This window comes from Nyctereutes procyonoides, unplaced genomic scaffold (genome assembly GCF_905146905.1).
Source record: "Nyctereutes procyonoides isolate TBG_1078 unplaced genomic scaffold, NYPRO_anot_genome, whole genome shotgun sequence".
Lineage (NCBI taxonomy): Eukaryota > Metazoa > Chordata > Mammalia > Carnivora > Canidae > Nyctereutes > Nyctereutes procyonoides.
In genome coordinates, this window is record NW_026575040.1 from 343,578 (window position 1) to 370,890 (window position 27,313).

At 37.3% G+C, this 27,313-nt stretch overlaps 1 pseudogene; it reads right to left on the minus strand.

The window, feature by feature from the left end:
• Nucleotides 1–20,649: 20,649 nt before the first annotated feature.
• LOC129506153 (ATP synthase F(0) complex subunit C2, mitochondrial-like) lies at nucleotides 20,650–26,022 on the minus strand (annotated as a pseudogene).
• Nucleotides 26,023–27,313: the final 1,291 nt, after the last annotated feature.

Below are 27,313 nucleotides of genomic sequence, written 5' to 3' on the forward strand. Positions count from 1 at the left end.
CCAATTTTCCCCACTGACCTTCTTCACATAGTGCTAGAACCTTGGATTTTCAGCCAGGCACGTGCCTCCCATAGCAAAGACTGCAGTTCCTATTGTCCCTTGCCATTGACTGTTGTGCTGGTGACATGACATGTAAAAAATGGTGTGGCCAGTTTTTAGCTCTTCCCTGAGCTTGATGCTTGGGAGTGGATCTGGTAGTGAGACATCTTGAACTCTTCAGAAGAGACGATGCCCTTGGGGGACAGAACCATGTCCGGGGTTGCCGTACAATTTTGTTGAAGGGCTACCATATGCGGCTTGGATTGTCTCTCTCCAGACTGCCTTACAAGATCAGAATCAACATGAGTCTTGCCTCAGCCACTGTTTTTTTCCAGCTCTTTCTTACAACAGGTGTTTATAATAGCATAGTCTACCTAATACAGTAAGATATGACTAATGTATGGCACTTTTGTAATGGTCAGTGGTTCTAACAGAACAGTAGAAAACCTACAAGGTAAGTGAAATCAAATGTATTAACCTTCCTGCTTTTCTATTTTTAATCATTTTCCTCAGTTTTTACATTAAAAGGTTTTCTTTTGCTGTTTATGTGATAAAAAATACTTACACATTTATTTTATAGCTATCCTAAATCCTAATTCCTAAAGAAGGTGCAAAGAAAAGTTTTAGAACTTTTCATCTGTGAATAATAATAATCTCACCTTTATTTAGTTATTAAATTTTTCTGTTATTTGACATTGGTTGCCCATTATCACATAGTACTCAAAATTCAAGTCTTTGGATATGCTTACATAGCACAGAAGGAAAACACTAAATTTTCTTTGCTATAAATGAGTTGAATAGTAGAGGAAAAAGGATTTGAAAAACTAAAAATATGAACAAAATGAGCAGGACAAGTGAATGGATTATTTTATTTTTTTCAAATTAATGCTCATACAAAAGAATATTACTTACCAAAGGAGAGTCTGCCACAGGATCATTTCAATACATTGTTTGAGGTTCTACAGTTCCTTTGTATAGCTGAGCTTCGGGGGCTTAGTAAATTCATTTGACTACAAGGTTGTAATCGTGCAGAATAGAAAGGGGAGAGATTGACTCAATAGAAAACAAAGATAGTATTGATGAAAACAAAAGCCATCTTCACTGCCTCTAGAAGTTTTGATGTGGCATATAAGGGAACAGGAATTTAACCAAAGTTAAAATGAAATAATTACAGTTTTAAAGATCTGTGTTAAAAGCAAGCATTAAAGGATTATATTTTCAGCTAATAACATACTAAATTCCTAGAAATGGCAACTTTTATATAGTCATTTTTGAAACTGGAAAAAGATCATACATGAAAACATACATAAGCACAAGAGAAGTAAAGATTATACTCTGTGTCATAACACTGAACTTTCTTTCAAGTGATCAGACTGATAGGATGACTTAAGACATTTAAAATGCTTCCTTTTAATGCTATCACAGCACTATCCTGCTGCAATTTGCTCTGTGAAAGTCTGCTTCAAGGAATTATATTTCCATTCCCTTTATCCCCAAGTAGAACTAAATTCCTTCCAAGCCATCTAAGGAAAAGGAGGAAAGGCAGACCTTGGGATTTAGACCTAGAAAGAGACACACTGCATAATGACCTAATAATCTGCTGTGACCGGTATGAATGCCAGGCATTCATAGGCCACTTACAGTTCCCTTAACCGTGCCTAAAACTGTATCATTAACAAACAGCAATGTCTGAAATTTGTAAAATGCCAGATTGTAAAAGGTTTGCCATTGATTTGTATCGCAAGTTTAACACGTTGAATATGCAAAGAATGTAAAACTTTTACAAATCTGAGAATTTTCCTATGCATTCTACAGAAATTTTTGAGAAAAAAATAAAACTACCTTTGTCATTTTGTGCCCACACAATCTAACCCAGAATATCACCAGCATAAATTCAGTTTTAATGGAAACAGAAGACACTAAATCTTCTTGTTTGGAAATTGTGAGATTTTTTAGATGACTGACTTGATTTTCATTTGTAGAAACTGGGTAGGAGTCCTAAAATAAAACATAGTAACCGTTAGTAATAACTCCTTGTTGAGTGAACAAAGTATCTATATTATGTGAAGAATGTATTACCAGAAAGTTATTTTAATATTGGCCATAGGTATAGCATAGTGATATTTCTGCAATGCATGTTATTTTCATTTTATATATTTCACTTCTGCCCAACACAGCAACTGAGAGAGGTTACAAAAATATATGCTACTATAAAGAAGAAAATATTAGCCAGTAAACTTCATTTAATGTTTTGGTACTAAGAGGGTATAGAGCATTTTCATCTTATAAAGGTTATATGAACCATCCTCACAATCAGCAAAAAAGGCAAGAATGATAACCACAAGGAATTGGGGAGAAAATATATTCCTTTTAACCTTAATTTTAAACACAATGGTAAGGATGAGAATTTTAGACCATTTCCTTAACATTTACAGAGTATTTCCAAGTCTGACCAAAATTCACCATGTTCAAGGCCTTGTCATGATACTAGAATTACAGACAGAACATAAGTGACCTGAGTGACAAAGCAAAGTGGTGGTCTAGGACACTCTACAATTCTAATTTGGATTTGTACCTCTACTTTTTGTCTTCCCCATAATCTAAGAGACTATTAAAACAGGAGCTTGTCTATGTTTTTAGGTGCACAATGCTTAAAGATGTAATTTTGTGACAGTAATAGCTGAAAGGAGACAAAGACAGGGTTATATAAGAGCAGAGCTTTTATACACTACTGCCATAAATTCAAATTAGAGTGTTATTAGTTTAGAATGTTAAGTGGAATCCCTAAGGTAACCACAAAGTAGCTATATAATGTACACAAAGGGAATGAGAAAATGTTTTACTACCAAAAAAATTCAACTGGATACGAGAGACAGAAAATGAAAGACAAAAAGCTATAAGGCACATAAATATCAATCACATTAGTCCTTTATCAATAATTAAATATAAATGGATTTAAAGACACGATCTAACTGTATGCTGTCTACAAGAGACCAACTTCAGATCCAAAGACACAAATGGGTTAAAAATCAAAGGATGGATAAAGATATTCCCAAAGGGAGCAGTGGTGGTTCTACTATTATCAAACAAAAACACCTTAAATCTAAAAAGGTTATAAGAGATTAATGAAGGACATTAGATATTAATAAAAGGTTTAAGATACATCAAAATTAAACAGTTAAGAAACTTTGCACATCTAATAACAGACCCTCAAAGTACAGCAAGCAAAACACGGCATACTGAAACTTCTGTGATGCAACAAAAGCAGTGCTAAGAAGGAAATTTATAGCTGTAAATGCTTACTTTAATATATTAGTGTATAAAATACTCTAGAAAAGACCTAAAGCTAGTATAAGATTAAATCTAAGATAAGCAAAATAGTTTTTCAAAATGATCTTAAGGGTGGAAAAACCTTTATTTAGGCCAAGAGGGGGGAAAAAGGATTCAACTTACTAAAAGCAAACATAAAAGTGGGGTTATTAGTAATGTTTTTATAGAAACATCAGCACTATAAGCAGCTGCACTTCCTATAAATTGGATAAACTAGAGGAAATTGATACACTCCTAGAAATATAAAACCTCACTAAGACTGAATCATGAACAAATGAAATCTACACAGACCTCCAACTAGGAGACTAAATCGGGATCCAAAACCTCCCAATGAAGGAAAACTGCATTAGGCTTCACTGGTGAGTTCTACCAACAATTTAAGAAATAAAACCAGTCCTCAAACTTTTCCAAAAATATTTAAGAGAAACTCATGCTCTAAGGTCAGTACTACCCTGACACAAAGCTGACTACAACAGAAGAAAAGCCACACTACACATTAATACCCCTGGTAAATAATGATGCAAAAATCCTAAAGACTATCAGCCACTGAAACATCACATTAAATTTCTACACACTTTGAACAGGTGGATTTAGTCCAATTCAAGGATAGTTCAACAAGTGAAAATAAATTAATACACTATATTGACAGAACGAAGGGGGAAACCCTTATAACAAATGATGTAGAAAAAGAATTTAACAAAATATGACAAGATATGTTTTTTTAATAAAAACACAACACACTAGGAATAAAAGGTAACTACCTCACCATAATAAAGTCCACATACAAAAAGAAACAGGTAACATTGTACTCAATGGAGAAAGACTGAAAACTTTTCCTCTAAGATCAGGAACAAGACAAGGATGCCACCTTTTGCTACTTCTGTTGCACCAGGTGTTGGAATTTCTAGGCAGAGCAACTAGTTAAAGACAATTTGGAAAGGATGAAATTATCTTTGTGGACAAAGTGATCTTTTATGCAGAAGACAACTAATCAAATTAGACAACATTTAAGAATACAAAACCAAAATCAGTTGCCTTTGTAAACATTAAGAATGGGGATCCCTGGGTGGCGCAGCGGTTTAGTGCCTGCCTTTGGCCCACGGCGTGATCCTGGAGACCCGGGATCGAATCCCACGTCGGGCTCCCGGTGCATGGAGCCTGCTTCTCCCTCTGCCTGTGTCTCTGCCTCTCTCTCTCTGTGACTATCATAAATAAATAAAAAATTAAAAAAAAACATTAAGAATGAATGAAGTATAATTCCCTTTACAATAGCATTAAAAACTACAAAATACTTGGCAGTTAATTAAGGAGGAAGACTCATACTGAAAGCTACAGAACACTGCAGAAAGAAAATAACAATAAAGGGAAAGCTATCCCATGTTGGAAGAAAGAAATCAATGCTACCCAAAATGATCTATGGAATCAATATAATCCATTTCAAAATCTTAAAAATATTTTTTATGGTAATAGAAAACTATACCCTAAAGTTCAGTGAGTTGTCTAGGGACCCCAAATAACCAAACACTCTTGAAAAAGATCTAAGTTGGAAGGCTCGTACTTCCTTATTTCCAAACTAACTGCAGAGCTACAGTAATCGAAACAGCATAGTACTGATGTAAGGACAGACATGTGGGCCAATGGGATAGAATAAAGAATCCAGAAATACCTATATGGTCAAATGATTTTGAAGAATATGCCGAGACTGGGAAAAGGACAGTTTTTCAGCAAATGGTGCTGGGAAAATTGGACATTGACATGCAAAAAAATGAAGTTAGATGCTTAATATAACAAAATGGATCAAATAACTTACCATATCAGTGCACCTAACTCAGGTAAACTACAACAGAGACTGCCACCACAGGCTCCACAGTTAATCACAGAGAGGAGGACATACTGAAAAGGGTAGAGGGATGCCTGGGTGGCTCAGTGGTTGAGCATCTGCCTTCAGCTCAGGGCGTGATTCAGGGTCCTGGAATCGAGTCCCACATCTGGCTCTCTGCGTGGAGCCTGCTTCTCTCTCTGCATCTTATGAATAAATAAAATCCTTTTTAAAAAGAAAAGGGTAGATAACAGTCAGAAACCAAACTCCCAGTGAGACTAACCACAAACAGGAACACAACAAACAGGGAAAGGAGAAGGCAGGCTCCACACCAAGCAACCTAGGCCCAGAGTACCTGCACTGGGAAGATGAGTGTCCAAAACACTTGCTTTTGAAAACCAGCAGGGGATTAACATCACAAGTTTTTACAATCAGCAATCCAGGTACTGTCAAAGTCAACAGGTTTAGCTCTGGGAGAGAACAAAGAAGCAGTCCATGCCCTTAAAGAGACAGCAAAACCACCCCAACAAGATACAACAGAGAAGCGGCACTTTGAAAAGCATCTGGGGTATGCATGAAGGACGTGTATCTCAGAATATGTATTGGAGGGGCACAGATTTTTTTGAGACTTCTGCAAGAAAAGAGCTGGGAAGCAGGATTTCTCCCCACCAACCTCAGCCTAGATAGCTGGACACTTGCAGGAACCAGTGACAACACTGTCCACCTACTTTACTAACATGATTTGCCCTGTTCTTATGTTCTGTCGATCCAACTCACTCCACTGGGCAGGCACCCCTCCCACAGCAAAATCCAGCAGGCAGCCCAGGCAGGAACCAGTGCCAGTCCATAGTTGACACCTGCTTTGGAGTGGGGAAGATAATCACAGATACAGGATACATTGCAGCCCGAGCCAACTGAGGACAGGCATCTGGTCCTACCCTAACCCTCCAAAGCAGCAACCTCTCTGGTGGTAGCAGGGGGCAGCACAATGGGAGAGCCATCCAGTTTGATGCATCTACAGCCCCAGCAAACAGGTCAGGTATATGGTCTGACAACTGACACCATCCAACTACAAACCAACACAGGACCAAAACCTGCTCACAACAGACAAAGTGGACCATTGCAGCCGACTGTACTGAATGCAAATGTAATTCAGCCACAGTATTAAGGATGCACACAACCTACAGTATTAAGAAGCAGACACAACTGAAATATTTGTTCTGGGGAACAGGACACTGCACTACAGGGCACCACAGAAACTTTTCTTCATATGGCCACTACTTTCAAGATCAGGAGCTATAGGTGACTTTCCTAACACAGAGTACAAAAAAAAAAAAAAAAAAAAAAAAAGGAATAAAAAGAAATATGTCCCAAATTAAAGAACAAGACAATATGATAGCAAAAGAGAAATGAAATGAAGATAAGCAAATATATGTGGTAAAGAATTCAAAGTAGGAGTGCCTGGGTGGCTCAGTTGTTTAAGCATCTGCCTTTGGCTCAGGTCATGACCTCAGGGTCCTGGGATTAAGCCCCATGCCAGGCGGAGTGGGGAGCCTGCTTCTCCTTCTCCCTCTGCTGCTCCCCCTGCTTGTCCTCTCTCTCTCAAATAAATAACTAAAAATCTTCCAAAAAGATGATTTCAAAATAATCATCATAAAGATACTCACTGGACTCGAGAAAAGAATGGAGGAATCAGTGAGACCCTTAACAAGGAGGTTAAAAAAGAACCAATCGGGAATGAAAAACACGATAAATGAAATGAAAAATACACTAGAGGGAGTAAATAGCAGGCTATAGAGAAGAATGAATCAGAGACCTGGAGGACAGAGGAATGGCAAGTAATGAAGCTAAGCATGTGAGAGGGGGGAAAATATGCAAGATAAGAATAGACTTAGGGAGCTCAGCAACACTATCAAGCATAATAACATTCACATTATAGGGATTCCATAAGGAGGAAAGAAGGAGGTAGAAAATTTATTTGAAGAAATAATAACTGAAAAACTTCCTAAATCTGGGGAAAGGAAACAGAAATCCAGATCCAAGAGGCCCAGAGATCCCATCAGCAACTTCAACCCAAGGAGGTCCACATGAAGACACATAATAATTAAGATGGCAAAAAGTGATAATAGAGAATTTTTAAGGCAGTGAGGAGAAAAGACAGCAATTAAATACAAGGGAAACCCCGTAAGGCCAGTAACTGATTTCTCACAGAAACTTCCTAGGCCACAAGGAAGTGAAAGGAAAAAAATATGCAACCAAGAATACTCTATCCAGCCAGCCTACCATTCAGAATTGAAGAAGAGATAAAGACTTTCCCAGACAAAAGATAAAGGAATTCATGACCAACTAACTACAAGAAACTACAACTACAAGAAATGTTAAATAGGATTCCTTGAGTCGAACAAAAAGACTGTAAGTGAGAGCATTAAAAGTAGGAAACACCAGAACAGTAAAAGTAAGTATATCTGTAAAAAATCAGTCAAGGGACTCATGAAATAAAAGGATTAAAGTATGACACCATATACCTAAAATATGGGGCTGGGCGGAGAAGTAAAGATTGTGTTCAAACTTAGGTGATCAGAAATTTAATACAGGCTAATTAACATATACAGAAGATGTTATGTACAAACCTAGTGGTAACCACGAATCAAAAAACAATAAAAGAGGGCAGCCCGGGGGGCTCAGCGGTTTAGCGCCACCTTCAGCCCAGGGCGTGATCCTGGAGACCTGAGATCAAGTCCCACGTTGGGCTCCCTGTGTGGAGCCTGCTTCTTTCTCCCTCTGCCTGTGCCTGTGCCTCTGCCTCTCTCTCTTTCTCTGTCTCTCATGAGTAAATAAATAAAATCTTAAAAAAAAAAGTCCCATCTATATGCTGCCTACAAAGACTCATTTCAGACTGAAAGACATATGCAGATTTAAAGTGAAGGGGTAGAGAAATATTTATCATACAAACGGATGTGTAAAGAAAGCCAGGGTAGGGGATGCCTGGGTGGCTCAGTGGTTGAGCATCTGCCTTTGGCTCAGGGCATGATCCTGGAGTCCTGGGATTGAGTTCTGCATAGGGCTCCCTGCATGGAGCCTGCCTCTCCTCTCTCTGCCTGTGTCTCTGCCTTTTTCTCTCATGAATAAATAAATAAAATCTTAAAAAAAAAAGAAAGAAAGAAAGCCAGGGTGGCATACAAAATACAAATAGACTGTAACAAGCAATACAAAATACAAAATAAAGACTGTAACAAGAGACACAAAAGGACCCTATATAATCATAAAATGGAAAAACCAAGAAGATATAAAAATCATAAATATTTATGCATCCAACAAAGAAGCATCTAAATACATACAGCACTTAATAACAAACATAGAGGAATTAATAGTAATAGAATAATAGTACAATAATAACACTTTAACACTCCACTTACGTTAATGGATGGATCAAATGGAAAACCAATAAGTAAACAGTAGCTTTGAATGACACACTGGACCAGATGGATTTAACAGATATATTCATAACATTCCATCCTAAAGCAGCAGAATACACATTCTTTTCGAGTGTACATGGAACATTCTCCAGAAGAGACCACATAATAGGCCACAAAAGAAGTCTCAAGAAATTCTAAATGATTGAAACCATACCATGCATCTTTTCTGATCACAATGCTGTGAAACTAGAAACCAGCCACAAAGAAAAATCTGGAAGAACACAAATAACTACAGGTTAAATAACATGCTACTAAACAATGAATGCATCAACCAAAAAAAAAATTTAAAGGAAATAAATGGAGACATAAAATGCAAACACAATGGTCTAAAATCCTTGGGATGCAGCAAAAGCTGTACTAAGAGGGATGTTTATACCAATACCGGCCTACTTCAAGAAGCAAGAAAAATCTCAAACAACCTAACCTTCCACATAAAGAAGCTTGAAAAAGAACAAACAAAACCCCAAACCAGTAGAAAGAAGAAAATTATAATTATATTGGAGCAGAAATCAAATAGAAACTAAAAAAAAATAATAGGAGAGGGCAGCCTGTGTGGCTCAACGGTTTAGCACCTGCCTTCAGCCCAGGGCCTGATCCTAGAGACCCAGGATCGAATCCCACATCAGGCTCCCTCCATGGAGCCTGCTTCTCCCTCTGCCTGCGTCTCTGCCTCTCTCTCTGTGTGTGTCTCTCATGAATAAATAAGTAAAAAAAAAAATTAAAAAAAAATAATAGAAATAACTCCTGACACCACAGAAATAAATACAATTGTAAAAGAATATTATGAAAAATTATATGCTAACAGATTGGGCAATCTAGAAGAAATGGATAAATTTCTAGAAACATATATATAATCTCCCCAAATTGAAGCAGAAAGAAATAGAAAATTTGAGCAGACCAATTACCTGCAAGGAAATTGAATCAGTAATGAAAAAACTCTCAAACAGAAGTCCAGTGACAGCTTCACAGGTGAATTCTACCAAACACTTAAAGAAGAGTTAATAGCTATTCTCAAATATTCTAAAAAAACAATAAAGAGGGATAAAAACTTCCAATTCATTCTTTGAGGCTAGCATTACCTGAAACCAAAACCAGATAATGAAACTACAAAGAAGGAAAGCTACAGGCCATTATCTCTGATGGATATAGATGCAAAAATCTTCAACAAAACATAAAACAGAATCCAACAATATATTAGAAAAATCACTCACATGATCAAATGAGATTTATTCCTGCTTTGTAAGGGTGATTCAGTATTCCCAAATCAATGAGATAAGTATATGATCATTTCAGTAGCTGCAGAAAAGGTATTAGACAAAGTATACCATCCACTCATGATTAAAAAAAACCCTCAATAAAGTAGGTTTAGAGGGAACATATCTCAACATAAAGTACATTTATGAATATAGCTAACATCATACTCAAAGATGAAAAATTCAGAAGTTTTCCTCTAATATTAGGAACAACACAAGACATAGATTCCAAAAAAAAAAAAAAAAAAGGAATCAAAGGCATCCAAATTGGTAAGGAAGAAGTAAAACTCACTATTTACAGACGGCATGATCTTATGTATGTATCTTATGTATAGAGTCTTTAGACCCTAAAGACTCCACTAATAAACTACTAGAAGTAGTAAATTCATTAAACACATAAGAAAAATTAATATACAGTAATATATTTCATTTCTATACACTAATAAGGAAGTAGCAGAAAGAGAAATTAAGAAAAGAGTCTCGTTTACAATTGTACCACAAATAATAAAATATGTAGGAAATAAACTTCACCAAAGTGGTGAAAGACCTGTACTTTTGCAAGGTATAAAATACTGATGAAAGAAACTGAAGAGGACACAAAGGTAAAGATATTCTGTGTTCATGGATTGGAAGAGCAAATATTATTAAAATGTCCATACTACCCAAAGCAATCTACAGATTTAATGCAATCCCTATCAAAATACCAACAGTATTTTTCACAGAACTAGAAAATAACAAAATTTGCATGAAACCACAAAAGACTCTGAGTAGCCAAAGCAATCTTCAGAAAAAAAAAAAAAGGCAAAACTGGAGGTATCACAACTCCAGATTTCAGACACATTACAATGCTGTAGTAATCAAAACAGTATCTGGTACTGGTGCAAAAATAAACACATAGATCAATAGAACATAATAGAGAACCCAGAAATAAACCCACATTTGAATAGTCAAAGGAGGCAAAAATATTGAATGGACAAAAGACAGTCTCTATAACATATGGTGCTAGAAAAACTGCATAGCTAAACACACACAAAAAAAAAAAAAGAAAAGAAAAGAAAAGAAAAAGAAACCAGAACACTGTCATACACCATATATAAAAATAAACTCAAAGTGAATTGAAGACTTAAATGTTAAGACCTGAAATTGTAAAACCCCTAAGAAGGAATTGTAGGCAGTAATTTCTTGGACATCAGGTGTACTATATATATATATTTGTGCTATATATATACACACACACATATATATATAATCTCAGGCAAGGGGAAAAAATGAAAAGGAAACAATTGAGACTATATTAAACTAAAAAGCTTTTGCATAGCAAAGAAAGCCATCAACAAAATGAAAAGGCATCCTGCTGAGTGGGATGATATTTAAAAATGATGTATCTCATAAGAGGTTAATATCCAAAATATGTAAAGAGCTTATAAAACTCCAAGGAAACACTCTGATTTAAAAAGGGGGAGAGGGGGCAGCCCTGGTGGTGCAGTGGTTTAGTGCCGCCTGCAGCCTAGGGGTGTAATCCTGGAGACCCGGGATCAAGTCCCACGTTGGGCTCCCTGCATGGAGCTTGCTTCTCCCTCTGCCTGGGTCTCTGCCTCTCTCTGTGTGTCTTATGAATAAATAAAGTAAAATCTTAAAAAAAAAAAAACGGGGGTGGGGAGAGGAACTGAGTAGACATTTTTTTCCAAAGAGGACATACAAGTGGCCAGGAGACATGAAAAGATGCTCAATATCAATCATCATCTGGGAAATGCAAATTATTATTATTATTTTTAAGGGTTTTATTTATGAGAGACACACAGAGAGAGGCAGAGGGGGAAGCAGGCTCCATGCGGGAAGCCTGATGTGGGACTTGATCCAGAGATCCTGGGGTCACGCCCTGAGCCAAAGGCAGATGCTCAACCACTGAGCCACCCAGATGTCCTTGGGAAATGCAAATTAAAACCACAAGGAAACTGATGGTGGGGAAAGAGAAAGATGATAAGCAGCAGTAAAGATTAGAAAGTGCAGACTGTGGACATCCCTGTAATTTGATCTTCTTGAGATTGCCACTGTTAACACTTGGCTATACCTCCCCATGTTTTCTATGCAAATAAATGTCCATATTTAAAACAACAACAACAACAAGGAGATATCACCTCACATCAGTCAGGAATAGCTAAAATCAAAAACATGAAATAACAAGTGTTGGTGAGGATGTGGAGAAAAAAGAACCCTGTGCACCATTGGTGAGAATACAAATTGGTGCAACCACTATGGAAAACAATATAAAGATTCCTCAAAAAATTAAAGAAATTAAAAATAGAATTACCATATGACTCAGTAATTCTACTAGTAGGTATTTACCCAAGAAATTTACCCAAGAAATTTACCCAAGAAATACAGGTTAAAATCATGAGATGGGAATTAAGCGTGCACATGCGATGAGCACTGGGTGTTGTATGGAAGTGTGGGATCACTGGATCGTATGCCTGAAACTAATATTACACTGTATGTTAACTGGAATTGAAATAAAAACTCAAAAAATAAAATAAAATATACCTAAACATTAAACACACACACACACACACCATGAGGTACCATTTCACACACATTATAACGGTCACTAACAACAACAAAACTGACAAAATGTGGAGAAATTGGCTTGAAGAGGAAATAGTTAACAGCTGGGGTGGTACAGTTGGCCTGTGTTTGCTTCTCTGCCTCAACTCTTTACTAGCTCAGATTTTTGGTGTTCAGAGCACCCATTGTTCCAGAGTACCCTACAACACTTCACTTTCATACTTCCTAAAAGTCACTATTACTTTCTTTATATTATATCTCAGGGTAACTTTATTATTTTTTTATTTAAATCCAATTTGCCAACATATAGTATAATACCCAGGGCTCATCCCATCAAGTGCCCCCCTCAGTGCCCGTCCCCCAGTCACCCCGACCCCCCACCCACCTCCCCTTCCACAACCCCTTGTTCGTTGTTCGTTTCCCAGAGTTAGGAGTTAGGAGTCTCTCATGTTCTGTCTCCCTTTCTGATATTTCCCACTCATTTTTCTCCTTTCCCCTTCATTCCCTTTCACTATTTTTTATATTCCCCAAATGAATGAGACCATATAATGTTTGACTTACTTCACTCAGCATAATACCCTCCAGTTCCGGGGGATCCCTGGGTGGCGCAGCGGTTTGGCGCCTGCCTTTGGCCCAGGGCGGGATCCTGGAGACCCGGGATCGAGTCCCACGTCGGGCTCCCGGTGCATGGAGCCTGCTTCTCCCTCTGCCTGTGTCTCTGTGCCTCTCTCTCTCTCTCTCTCCCTCTGTGACTATGATAAAAAAAAAAAACCTCCAGTTCCATCCACGTCGAAGCAGATGGTGGGTATTCATCATCTCTGGTGGCTGAGGAATATTCCACGTGTATATAGACCACACCTTTATCCATTCATATTTCAGGTAAAGTTGGAAAAAGCTGCCTGAAGAAACTTTCTGGCCTAATGAATTCTTTATATTGTCCCTAAGAAAATGAAAGCCTCATGTTGTAAAAAAAAATCATGCCCTAAAAGTGAAAAGTCTCATTAAGAAAATAGGTTTGGAACTTTGTAACCTAAATGGTAACCAAAACAATAATCCCAAGTATCTACCATTATCTGCACTGAAAATTAGTCTATCTTCTGCAGTTTGTGGATTTGTGTTTCTTCTTTTTAGATATAGGTTCTTGAAATCAATTACTTTTAATAGAAATCATTTCATTAATATTAAAAATATGGTCTAGAGTTAGCCTTCTTAATAAAAGCTCTTTTTCTAATCACCAGGTGGAAAGTCTTCATAGCATATCTGCATTTGCAGCTTCCCCAGACAGCTCAGCATGGTGAAAAATTAGGCGGTTTTTGAAGCCTCTGAACCAGCCATTCCTTGCACTTATGGGACATTTTTCTTAGAGTCTTCATATATTGCTAAGAGTTCATCTTTTTAGTTGTAAGAAAGTTTGCCTCTGTTTGCTTTAACACATTAGCTTACAGGAAAAATGAGGATTGAACCACTGCAACTTGCCCGCAGGACTGGTATCGCTCCCGATTTACCGGTTCTGTATAAACCAATAAAATGTTACAGACACCTGCATACGTTGCAGTAGAGCAGACTTCATGTTTAAGTCTTTTTTAAGGAAGAAAGAAGGATTAACTCTTTTAATCCCTTTTACCTTACAGTATTTATTTTCTGCCTTTATGACAAAAAAGGAATGATTTGGTTCAGTTTGATATTTCTTCAATGTTCTCCATGACTTATGGAAAATAAGAATAAGATATTTTCAGGGCTCCTGGGTGGCTCAGTTGGTTGAGCATCTGCCTTTGGCTCAGGTCATGACCTCAGGGTCCTGGGATGAAGCCCAGCATGGGGCTCCCTGCTCAGTGGGGAGTCTGTTTCTCCCTGTCCCTCTGCCCCTCCCTCGTACTCTCTCACTCTTAAATTAATAAAATCTTAAAAAAAAAGAACTAAAATATTTTCTCCATCTCATTTTTTCTATATATGCACACCCACCAATATATTTATTTTTATTCACATTTACAAACCCGCTCTTGTGGCTTTGTGATGTGGCGAGCCCGTAACCTGGCCCAGAAGGCCTAAATCAAGCCAGCGACCTGGCACAGCGCTCGTCAGCACAGAGGGTCGCACGGGCAGCCCCGCTCAGGGCTCACAGAAGTAAGTGTGCCCGCCCTTCTCCACGGCCCACTCTCCCCTTCACAGAATGAGAGTAGCACCACCTGCCTCACGAGAGGCGTCGGCCTGTGAGAAGTGCCCCAGGAGCCTGGGCCTGGCGGGGATGGCACCTGACACTCCTGACCGCCCCGCCGGGCTGCCCTCCTTGCACCTGAGGGACGGTGCCCTAGAGCTGGGGCGTCGGTGCAAGAGAGGTGACATGACTACAGTGTACACGTGTGCTAGGACTTTACCCAATGAGCAGTTGTACCAGAAGGTGGCTGATGAATGAGCAAGGCCTCAGGGAGTTTCCTGGTGAGACTTCACAGAGGAATGGGGTTCCGGACATTATCACCACAAATGCAGCAAAGAACGACAAACTTAGCAAACCATTAAAACACATTTTACTCAGTTAAACAGTAAAGGAGCACATCTCAATGTCTTGATAACTCAAGTGATGATTTAGAGCAATTAAAATGCACCATCTGATAGCATCACTCAATAATGGCATCTCTTTGGGTCTTTTTTTTTGTTTGTTTTGTTTTGTTTTTTGTTTTGTTTTTTCTTCTTTCGGTCTTTTTACTGTGATACATATCCGGTAGTATTTACTGTTTTAATCGTTTTTAAGAGTGCGACTCCGTGGCATTTTAGTACATCCACACTGTTGTACAACCACTACCACCATCCGTCTGCAGAACTCTGTCATCGACCCCTTCTGATACTGTACTCATTAAGTAGTAACCCCCATTCTCTTCCTGCTGCCTAGTAACTACCATCCTATCTTCTGTCTCTATAAATTTGATTAAAGATCTCATGTAAATGGAATCATACAGTACTTACCTTTTTTGTCTGGCCTATTTCACTTACCATAATGTCTTAAAGGATTATCCATGACATAGCAAGTGTCAGGCTATCGTTCCTTTTTTAAGGTTAAATAACATTCCATTGTGTGAATGTACCACATTGTTTATTGATTATTGAATAAACATTTTGGTGAATTCCACTTTTTTGGAATTCTATTCTATTCTATTCTAGCTATTGTGAATAATGCTTCCATGAACCCTGGCACACAAATATCAGTTTAAGTCCTTGCTTTCGATTGTTTAGTGTACATGCCCAGAAGTAGAATTGCTGGATCACAGGATAATTCTATGTTTAGTTTTCTGAGGCACTAATTTGCTGTTTTCTAGTGTCACTGTCCCATTTTACATTACCATCAACAACACCAAAAAGTTCCAGTTTCTCCACGTCCTTGATAACAATTCTCCTCTGCTTTATGTAATAGCTATCCTAATCCATGTGGACTAGTATCTCCTGGTTTTGATTTGCATTTCCCAATGATTAGTGATATTGAGCATTTTTTCATGTGCTTTTTTTGCCATCTGTAGATCTTTGGAGAAATGTCTAGTGAAGTCCTTTGCCCATTTTTGAATTATGTTGTTTATTTGTTGAGTTGTAGGAGTCCTATATGTTCTGGATATTAATCCCTTTTCAGATATATGATTTATATTTTCTCCCATTATGTGGGTTGCAATTATACTTTATTGATAATGTCCTTAGATGCATAAAAATGTTTAATTTTAATAAAGTCCATTTTAACAAAGTTTTCTTTTGTTGCCTGTGACTGGTGTGATATCTAAGAAATCACTGCCAAATCCAATTTCATGAAGCCTTCTCGCATGAATGCTTCTCAGAGTTTTATAGTTTTTTATCCAAGTAAGAGTCCAACTTCACTCCCTTTGCACGTGGATATTCACTTTTCTCAGCACCATTTGTTGAAAAGCTGACTGGCTTTTTATTTTTATTTTTTTTTTACTGGCTTTTTAAAAACAACTTCATGAGGTATAATTTAGATCTCATAAATTCACCTTTTTAAAGTATATAATTCAGGGAACCTGGACGCTCAGTTGGTTAAGCAGCTGACTCTTGGTTACGGTTCAGGTCATGATCTCAGGCTTGTGAGACTGAGCCCCAGGTCGGGCTCCACACTCAGCAGGGAGTCTTGCTTGAGAATTCTCCGTCTCCTCCTGCCCCTCCCCCTGCTCATGTACTCTGTCTCTAAAATAAATCTCTTTTTTTAAAAGTATACAATTCAACAAATTTTAATAATTTGCGATTGTGCAACCATCACCACAATCCACTTGTAGTAGAATACTATCTCCAGTCCACTTGCAGTCACTCCCCATTCCAACCTCCTACCCTGGACAGCCGCTTGCATAGTACTTCCAGGTTCATCCATGTTGTAGCATCTATTGTAACATCATGAATGTAAGCATCAGGGGCACCTGGGTGGCTCAATCAGTTAAGCATCTGCCTTTGGCTCAGGTCATGATCCCAGAGTCCTGGGATCGAGCCCCCCATGAGGCTCCTTGCTGTGTGGGGAGCCTGCCTCTCCCTCTCCCCCTGCCTGCTGTTCCCGCTGCTTGTGCTCTCTCTCTGTCAAATAAATAAATAAAATCCAAAAAAATGTAAACACACCAACTTACGGTCTTTTGCATCACTTAGTATAATAAAGGTTTATCCATGTTATAGCATGTACCAGTACTTTGTTCATTTTAATAGCTGAACAGTATTCCATTTTACGGATATACTGTATTTTATATATCTACTAAGTAATTTTTTTTGTTTTTTTATCTACTAAGTAATTGATGGACATTTGGATTATTTCCACTTTTTGATTATGAATAATGCCACTATGATAATTCATATTCAAGTTTTTGGGTGGCATATGTTTTCATGTATTTTGAGTAGTTCATTTACTAGAGAAGGGATTGCTGGGTGATATGATAAGTTTATGTATTAACCCTTTAAGAAACTGCCAAAAGTCTTTCAAAATGGCTACAGATTTTAATTCCCATCAGCTTTGTAGTCCAGTTTTCCCACATCCTCACCATTAGTTGTTAACGTTTTTTTAAATTATAGCAGTGTTAATTTCCATCTCCCTAATGACTAATTATGGTAAGTATCTTTTTGTATGCTTATAAGCCATCTGCATATTTTCTTTGGCAAAATGTAAATTCAAATGTATTGCTCAAATCTTAATTGGGTGACTCTTGTTGAGTTGAAAGAATTCTTTATATACTCTGGATACAAGTCATTTATTATATATATGATTTGTGAGTACTTTCTCCTAGTTAGTGGCTTGTCTTTTTATATTTATAATGGTGTGTTTTGAAGCAGTAGATGAAATCCAATTTATGGTCCAGTGATAAAGCCCAATTTTTTTGATCAATTGTGCTTTTTACACATAAGCTAAAACTTTTTGCTTAACCTAATGTCACAAAGGCTTTCTAAGTTTTCCTCTATGAATTGTCTTCTAAGCTTTCTTTTATAGAGTTTTCTAGTTTTTAGCTCTTACATTTATATACATTTTGAGTTATTTTTTGTGTTTAGTAAGGATCTAAATTCATCTTTTTACATGTTGCTATCCAACTGTCCCAGCATAATTTGTTGAAAAGACTATCCTTTCTATACTCAACTGCCTTGGTTCCTTTGTCAAAAATCGAGTCTATTTCTAGATCCATTTGTTTATCTTCATGCCAACAGCACAGTGGCTTGATTGTACATTTGTAATATGATGTAGTAAAACAATATGAAGCATCCCCAATTTTTTTTCAAAATTGCTTTTGCTATTCTAGATCCTTTGAATTTCCATAGGAATTTTATAGTTTGTCAATTTCTACAAACACACACTTGCCAGGACTTTGTTTGGTATAACATTGCATCTTTAGGTCAATTTTGAGAACTAACATCTTAACAATATTGAGTTTTACAAAATCATGAACACAGTCTATCACTACATTTATTTAGCTCTTGCTTTCATTTCTATCAGCAATATTTTAGTTTTCAGTACATAGACTTTTCACATCTTTTGGCAAATATTTTTTTCTGTCCTTTCCTGTCTCTTATCTCCTCAGCAGCTCCAATTACCTCTACATTATGTCACCCAAAGTTGTTGCGTAGTATCACATGACATGCTTTTCACTAGAAATTTTTTAATAGTTTCTATTACTGTATATTCAAGTTTACCAATATTTTCTTTTATAATGTGTAATCTGATGTTAATACCATTTACTGTTTTAATCTCATACACTTATTTTCATCTCTGGAAGTTCAATTTAATTTTTCTAAATATATATCTTCCGTATTCCTACTAAACTTTTGAATGCATGGGATACATTTATAATAACTATTTAATGTGCCTGCCTGCTAATTCTAAGATTTGTAATAATTCTGGATCAATTTCAGTTTATTAATTTTTCTTATTTTAAACACATTTCCTGCTTTTCAGGTTGCTCATTTTCTTTTTAAGTTATCCTTGACTGCATTAGATTTATTTTTAATAAAAATTCATATATTTAAGGTACACAGCATGTTTTAATATTACATATATATAGGAAAGTGATTTACTAAAGCCAAGCTAATTAATACATCCATCTTTTCACATAGTTACCATTTTATTTCTTTGTGGTGATACCATCTGAAATCTACACCTTAGCAAATTCCAATTAGAATACAGCATTATTAACCATACTCATCAGACTTGTACATTAGATTTCTCAACTTATTTAGCCTACAACTGCAACCTTTTACCCTTTGATCAACATCTATTTCCCCAACCTCCTCACTCCTGGTGATTACTATTCTTCTACTCTCTGCTTGTATGCAACTTTTTTGTATATTTTACATGCTAGTGAGATCATGTACTATTATTTTTCTTTCTGGCTGCTTATTTCATTTAGCACATCTCCAGGTCTATCCAAGTTGCCATAAATGGCAGGAACTTCTTTATTAAGGCTGAATAATGTTCAGCCGCTATTTCTTTATCCATTCATCTGTTAATGGAATATTAGGGTTTTTTTATATCTTGATTATTGTGAATAATGCAATAAACACAGGAGCGCAGCCATCCTGACATACTGATTTCATTTCCTTTTGGATATATATCCAGAAGAATTGCTGCATTACTAAAATTCTATTTTTAATTTTTTGGGGAAGCTCCAAAATGTTTTCCATAATGATGGAGCCAAGTTATATTCCCACTAGCAGTGTACAAGGGTGCCTTTTTCTCCACATCCTCAACAACACATATCTTTTTATAATAGCCACCCTCACAGGTATGATATCTCACTATGGTCTTGATTTGCAGTTCCCTGAAGATTAGTAATGTTGAGCATCTTTCTTTTTTTAAAAAAATTTTTATTTATTTATGATAGGCACACAGTGAGAGAGAGAGAGAGAGAGAGAGAGAGAGAGAGAGGCAGAGACACAGGCAGAGGGAGAAGCAGGCTCCATGCACCGGGAGCCCGACGTGGGACTCGATCCCGGGTCCCCAGGATCGCGCCCTGGGCCAAAGGCAGGCGCCAAACAGCTGCGCCACCCAGGGATCCCGAGCATCTTTCATATACCTGTCAGCCATCTGTATGTCTTCTTTAAAAAAAATATCTATTCAGGTTCTTTGCACCCCTCCCCCTCCGTTTTTTTGGGGTCACGTTTACAAAGGGAAAAAAATCTAGTTTAGATTAAGTCTGGAAGATTTTTTGGGTTTTTTTTGGTCTCCTACATGGGCTCTGTATTAAGATACAATTAGTTCTATGACACTCAGTAAGGAGAGAGAGGAATCATATTTAAGCGTCTTAAAACAGGGCAGTCTGGGTGGCTCAGCGGTTTAGCACCTGCCTTCAGTCCAGGGCCTGATCCTGGAGACCCGTGATCGAGTCCCACATCAGGCTCCCTGCATGGAGCCTGCTTCTCCCTCTGCCTGTGTCTCTGCCTCTCTCTGTGTGTCTCTCATGAATAAATAAATAAAATCTTTAAAATAAAGAAAAAGCTCTTAAAACAAAACACCTGTAATTAACTCATAAGAAATCCTACATTTAAAATCCTATGTATGACTATTTCATAAACAACTATTATTTCTTAAGAATATAGTACTTGTTTTCCCTAAGCCAACCACCTTCACCACATGGTCTCAGGAGGAATAGGAAAAGGACCATGCAGGATAGATAAACCACAGGAAAAAGTCCTATAGCAGGTGGGGATGGCTCCTTCACATGGTGAAGAGGATGAGAAAGGCCACCATTAAGCAAAAGAACTCCGTGGTCTCCAAGAAGACAAAAGCCCAGAATGGAGTAGGAGATGAGCTGTTGCTTTAGAGAAGGGTTCCTGGCATAACCAAACACAACTAAACCCAGTCCCAATTCTAGCCCCAGAGCCAGTCATTCCTACCGTGGCAGCCTCAACCGCAATGAACTTGGCTGCTGTGTCAATGTCACATGAAATGGTGCTTGTTTGGAAACTGCTCCAAGGTATAAGTGAGGTCAGGGGACACAGGGCATCCAAGATGCTGAAGTTCTCATCTGTCAGTGTCTCTTGCAGTTTTAGCACCACTAACGACAGTGATTGGCTCACCAGCTGAGAAGTGCTCCCGACCAAGAAGAGAATGGAGACAAACTTTGTGAGGTGTACATTTTTAGGGGATGAGGGGCTGTGGCAGGAGAGCTGCTCCTGTGCAGAGAAGACTGAGAGATACAAATAGTTATTTTAATATTCCTTTATCTAGAAAAATAGGGACAAAATAGCATTCCACGTACATTTTCCTCAGAAATAGAGAAGAGCTAAGCATGTTGAAGGACCCCATTTTTGAATTAGTTGGTTTTTTGCTATTGAGTTGTAGAACTTCCTTATATACACATTGCGGTTCAACCCCTTATCAGATATAAGGTTTGCAAATGTTTTCTCCCACCTCTTACATTGTATTCTAATATTGTTGATTGTTTCATTTTTTGTGCAGAAATTTTTAAATCTGATGTATCACCCCAATGATCCTCTATATAGGAAACCCAAAAAATTCTACCAAAAAATTGCTAGAACTGATACACAAATTCAGTAAAGTCTCGGGATAAAAAATCAATATACAGAAATCTGTTGCATTTCTATACCATTAATGAAATGATGGGGTGCCTCAATAACTCAGTTGAGCATGCACATGCAACTCTTGATTTTGGCTCAGATCATGATCTCAGGGTCATGAGATTGAGCCCCACATCATCAAGGAGTCTGTTTAGGATCCTCTTTCTCTCCTTCTGCCCCTCCCCGCCCTGACTCACATGCTCCTTCTCTAAAAAAAAAAAAAGAAAGAAAGAAAAAGGATAGGAAAGGAAAGAAAAAGAAAAGAAGCAGAAAGAAAAATTAAGGAATCAACCCCATTTGCAATAACACAAAAAAACAATAAGTCATCTAGGAATAAACCTAACCAAACAGGTGAAAGACCTGTACCCTGAAAACTATAAAGCACTGATGAAAGAAACTGAAGATGATACAAATAAATAGAAAGAGATTCCATGCTCGTGAATTAGAAGAACAAATATTGTTAAAATATCTATACTACCCAAAGCAATTTACACATTAAATGCAATCCCCATCAAAATACCACCAGCATTTTTCACAGAGCTAGAAGAAACTATTCTAAAATTTGTATAGAACCAAAAAGACCTCAAATAGCTAAAGCAACCTTGAAAAACAAAAGCAAAGCAGTGGTATCACTATTCTGAACCACAACTTATATTACAAAACTGTAGTGATCAAAACAGTAGGTACCGGCACAAAAAAAGACACATAGATCAAGAGAACAGAATAGAAAACCCAGAAATAAACACACAACTATATGGTCAATCTTTGACAAAGCAGGAAAGACTATCCAATGGAGGAAAAAACCAGTCTTTTCAACAAATGGTGTTGGGAAACTGGACAGCATCATGTGAAAGAATGACACTAGACCATTTTCTTACACCATACACAAAAATAAATTAAAAATAGATTAAAGACCTACACGTGAGACATGAAACCATCAAAATCCTAGTGGAGAACACAGGCAGTAACCTCTTTGACATCAACAGTAGCAATTCATTACTAGGTATGTCTCCTAAGACAAGGGAAACAAAAGCAAATATAAACTATTGGGACTTCATCAAAATAAAAAGCTTCTTCTACACAGCAAAGGACAGAATTAACAAAACTAAAAAGAAACCTACAGAATGGGAGAAGATATCTGCAAATGACATATCTGATAAAGGATTAATATCCAAAATACACAAAGAATTTATGAAACTCAACAGCCAAAAAACAAATAGTCCAATTTTAGAAAGGGTAGATGACATGAATAGGTATTTTTCCAAAGAAGACATGCAGATGGCCAGCAGTCACATGAGAAGATGCTCAACATCATTCACCATCAGGGAAATACAAACCAAAACTACAATGAGATATCACCCCACACCTGTCAGAATGGCTAAAATTAACAACACAAGAAAAAAACAGATGTTGGTGAGAATGTGGACAAACGAAGTCCCTCCTGCACGGCTGGTAGGAATACAAACTGGTGTTGCCATTGTGGACTCCTCAAAAAGTTAAAAATAGGGGGCACCCGGATGGCTCATTCAGTTAAACATCTGACTCTTGATTTCAGCTCAGGTCATAATCTCAAGGTTTTGAGAATGTGTCTCATGTTGAGCTCCACACTGGGTGTGGAGCCTGCTTAGGATTCTCTCTGCCTCTCCTTCTGCCCTTACCCCATCTCTTAAAAAAAAAAAAAAAAAAAAAAGTTTAAAATAGAACTACCCCACAATCCAGCAATTGCACTATTAGGTATTTTACCCAAAGAACACAAAGGCACTAATTCAAAGGGATTGGGATACATACATCCCAACGATTATAGCAGCATTACCTACAATTACCAAATTATAGAAACAGTTCAAGTGTCCATCAATTGATGAATAAGAAAGTGGTGTATGTATATATCATGGAATATTAGCCGTAAAAAAGAATCTTGTCATTTGCAACAATGTAGACGGAGCCGGAAAGTATTATGCTAAGAGAATGAAGTCAGTCAGAGAAAGACAAATACCATATGATTTCACTCACATGTAGAATTTAAGAAACAAAACAAATGATTATAGAGGAAAGGGGGAGAGGCAAATCAAGAAACACACTCTTAACTACAGAGAACTGAGGGTCACCAGAGAGATGGGAGGTGGATGTGGCAGGATGGGTGAAATGGGTGATGGGGATTAAGGAGGGCACTTGGGATGAGCACCGGGTGTTGTATGTAAATGTTGAGTCACTATATTGTACACCTTAAACTAATAACACACTGTATGCTACCTAACTTACTAGAAGTTGAATAAAGACTTTTTTTTTTAAATTCATTGACTATATGTGCTTGATTTACATTTGTGCTCTTAATTCTGTTCCATTGGTCTGTGTGTCTGTTTTAATTATTATAGATTTGTAAAATAATTTAAAGGCAGGAAGTGTAATGCCTCCAACCTTCTTCTTCTCTCTCAAGAATGCTTTGGCTATTCAGGGTCTTTGTGGTTCCATACAGGTTTTTGAATTGTTTTTTTCTACTTTGGTGAAAAATGCCATTGAAGTTTTGATAGTAATTGCATTAAATCTATATATCACTTTGGGCAGTATGGACATTTTAATATTAATTCTTCCAATTCATGAACATGGGCTATCTTCCCATTTTTTGCATCTCTGATTTCTTTAATAGACGTTTTATAGTTTTCAATGTATAGATCTTTGACCTCCTTGGTTTAAGATAATTTCTAAGTCATCACTTTGATGGTATATTATAAATAGGATAATTTTGATTTCCTTCTTTTTCAGATAGCTCACTGTTGGTGTAAAGAATTGAGACTTATTTCTATATGTTTTGTATCCTGAAACTTTACTGAAGCCATTTATTAGTTCTAACAATTTCTAATGGAGTATTTTATTTATGGTTTTTGCATATAGAATAATGTAATCTGCAAACAGAGATAATTTAACTTCTTCCTTTTTGATTGATGCTGTTTTTTAAGAAATACCAGGTCTAGTTGCTCTTGTAGTACTTCCAGTCTGAGAATGAGATCTTTGCTTGGTATTGGCCAAGTACAAAAGACAAAAATTTCAGTTTTTTTTTTCCCATTGATAATGAGACTACCTGTGGAACTTTCACAAATGGTCTTTATTGTGTTGAGGAAATTTCCTCTATGCCTATTCTGATGAGAGTTTTTATCACTAATGGACACTAACCTTGTCAACTAATTTTTCTGCATCTACCAAGATGATCATGTCGCTTTTATCTTTCATTCTGTTAATGTGCTATGTCATATTGATTGCATATGTTAAATCAACAGGTTGGTAATTTCTGATCGAATGCAAGGCAGTGAATTGTACCTGTTGCATACTGGATTGTTTTTGTTGTTGTTGTTTGTTTGCCTTATTGAACTTTAATCCGGAATGCAGTTATTTGGAAACAAACTGACTCAATTCTCACTTTTAAGGATTATTAGGCAGGACCGGAACAGTGTTTAATGTGGGCTAATTATTCCCCTCTACTGGGGAAACATTCATCTCGGTACTCTACCTAATGCCTCATGAATAACTGGAGTTTTTGTTTTATTATGGGAACAGATACTTTTCCCAGCCTTGTGTGAGTACTGGACACCTCTAACCCTTTCAAGTAATCCTGTACCAGGAGCACCTGGGTAGCTTAGTCGGTTAGGCATCTGCTCTCAACTCAGATCATGATCCTGGAGTCCTGGGATATGGTCTCAAATCAGGCTCCCTACTCATCAAGGAGGGAGCTTCTCCCTCTGTCCCTCATCTTGCTTGTGCTTCCATTCTCTCTCAAATAAATAAATAATTTTTTAAAAAGTAATTCTGTCCCTAACCTCAAGTACTCCCCTCCTATATATGTGTTAATACTCAACTGAATACCTGAACTGAGGATTTCTGGAATTCTCTCTGTGCAGCTATTTTGTCCAGCACTCTGTTCACAGACCATAGTCTCTTCAATCTTTCTAGACTCAGTTTTTCTTCTCAACTCAGGGAGTCTACCAAGCTCAGTCTGGTTTCCCCCACCCTGGGCCACAGCCTGTAAACTCTTTCAACGCAATAATCTGAAGTAATCACTGGATCACCTCTTCTGTTTCCCATCTCTCAGGAATCATGATCCTTTGTTTCCTGATGTCCAAGGTCTTGAAAACCTGTGTATTATATCCATTCATGTATTAGATCCTTTTTTAAAAAACTTTTTAAAGTAGGAGATAAATCCAGTCCCTGCTACTCCATCTTGGCCAGAAGTAGAAGTCTCAAGATACTTTTCAGCCGTTAACTGGCCTCCAAGTTTCCCAAAGATTTTCCTATCCTCATAGGAAAAAAAAAATCTTCATCCTCTCTATATACCAGCCCACTTCACATTATTTCCGGAGAAATAATCCCTTGAATAGTGTACATTCAATGTACACTATATACATTGTACGTTGTGTACAATGTACACTAATGTTCACATAGTGAACATTATAGCTAACATAATTTCACATACGAGATAACATGGTTTTCTCTGGAAAAAAAAAAAGATGACTTGCGTCATGTCGCTAATAAGAAAACCATCTTAATGTCAAAATGCATACAAAATTTTCCTTGGGTCAAACTTTTGGGTAGATCCAAATCCCCATATGTAACAACAACAACCTCATCCAGGGCTTTAAAATGAACATTTTATTTTGAATTTGCTCACTGTGCTGGGCACCAGTGCTTGTCTCTACCAGGTTTATATCATACTGGACTGAATCACCCTCTGAAGGTGGCCCTTCCTGACAGTAAAAAGGAAAGAAACACACAAATAAAAAGTAGGTAAATGGAAAAGGAGAAAGGAATTTATTTTTTTTTCTTTAAAGGAATCCAACTTGGTTTCCTTTCTTATTTATTTATTTATTTATTTATTTATTTATTTATTTATTTATGATAGTCACAGAGAGAGAGAAGCAGAGACACAGGCAGAGAGAAGCAGGCTCCATGCACCGGGAGCCCGACATGGGACTCGATCCAGGGTCTCCAGGATCGCGCCCGGGGCCAAAGGCAGGCACCAAACCGCTGCGCCACCCAGGGACCCTGGAGAAAGGAATTTAAACTTGAATATTTAGAGGCTCATTTTCTTCTCCAGAACTACCTGAAATTGATAAGGCTGCTTTAAAATTGCCCCATTATTTAACAAATCCACCAAGGCAGGTAGGTATTTACAGGGACTTCAGATGCTGATAATGTACTTAGTTCTTTTCCTTGAAAATAAGAGAGCTCCTGTTACTAATGTAATGTTTTTGTAATGTTTTAATGTTTATGGTAATGTTTTTACCCTTTTTAAAGAGGTTTTCATTATTAGTTGGGACCCTTGTGATGTGGGGTGGCTTTACTAACTATTCTATTAATGGCATTTAAAAACTCATTTTGTACCTTTTTAAAAGTTTTAGTTCATCAACCTTTTTGGTCACCTGGCCAGTGAATATAGTTATAATTGTATTCAGATGATTATGACAGTTTTTTAAGACTCCTTTTAATGTTAAACAAGCTTTGAGAATGTACACTCGTTCTCATTTTTTTCAATGTGTCAATGCCTAAAGTATTATCTTATATTAATAAAAATGAACTCAAAATCATTTGCCACAGCAAAATGAAATGTGTCTTCTAAAAATACTCTGGTTTCTCCTCATGAAAACACTATTGAGTCTAGCCTAGATTTCGGCATAAGTGAAGTATCATTTTGGACTTCATTTAGAGATGGCACCATTTAGTCACTGAATTTCAAAAAGCCCACAGTTGAAGCGATCACAACCACTAATGGACCCAAAAACTACTGTAGTAAGTGGAGTTGCTTTCGTTCTCAA